The sequence below is a fragment of the Phalaenopsis equestris genome, unplaced genomic scaffold (assembly GCF_001263595.1).
Source record: "Phalaenopsis equestris unplaced genomic scaffold, ASM126359v1 Scaffold001079, whole genome shotgun sequence".
NCBI classification, from domain to species: Eukaryota; Viridiplantae; Streptophyta; class Magnoliopsida; order Asparagales; family Orchidaceae; genus Phalaenopsis; species Phalaenopsis equestris.
The window spans coordinates 236,004-236,668 of NW_018165518.1; positions in this window are offsets into that span (position 1 = coordinate 236,004).

Consider the following 665-nt stretch of genomic DNA (forward strand, 5'->3'; position numbering starts at 1 on the left):
AGTTCAGTTGCTTTATTATAGCATTTTGCAATTTTTTGTGCGGTCCAGATGATGGTCGCGATGCTTTGATCGCGTGGTTTTTTTTTTTCTTAGACACGATCAATAACTTGAAAGGGGGTGAGCGTACTGTGGAGACGTTAACTCAAAGGATGAGTGTGTTGGGACAATAGTGACCCAAAAGGATAGGTGTGTCAGGGCAATGACCTGAAAGGGTAGGGTGTATTGAGGCAATAGTGACCCCAGGAACTGGTTATGTCGAGGAGGCAATGACCCTAAGAACTGCGTATGTCGAGAAGCCAGTGACCCGAAGGGTTGGGTATGTCTAGGAGGCATTGACCCGAAGGGTTGGGTATGTCCAGGAGGCAGTGACCCGAAATGTTGACAATGTCGAAAATGTAGTGACCCGAAAGGGTTGGAGATGCAAGACATCAACAACTTGAAGGGTTTGAGTGTGCCGAGGAGGCAATGATATGAAGTATTGTGTATGTCGAGGAGTCGGTGACATGAAGAACTGAGTGTGTCGAGGTGGCAGTGACCCGAAATGTTAGGGTGTGACGGGGCGACAGTGGCCCGAATGGTTATGTATGTCGAGGCTAGGGGTGTAAACGAACCGAACACGAACGAACAAAGCTTGTGTTCGTGTTCGGTTCGTTTAAAATTTAGTT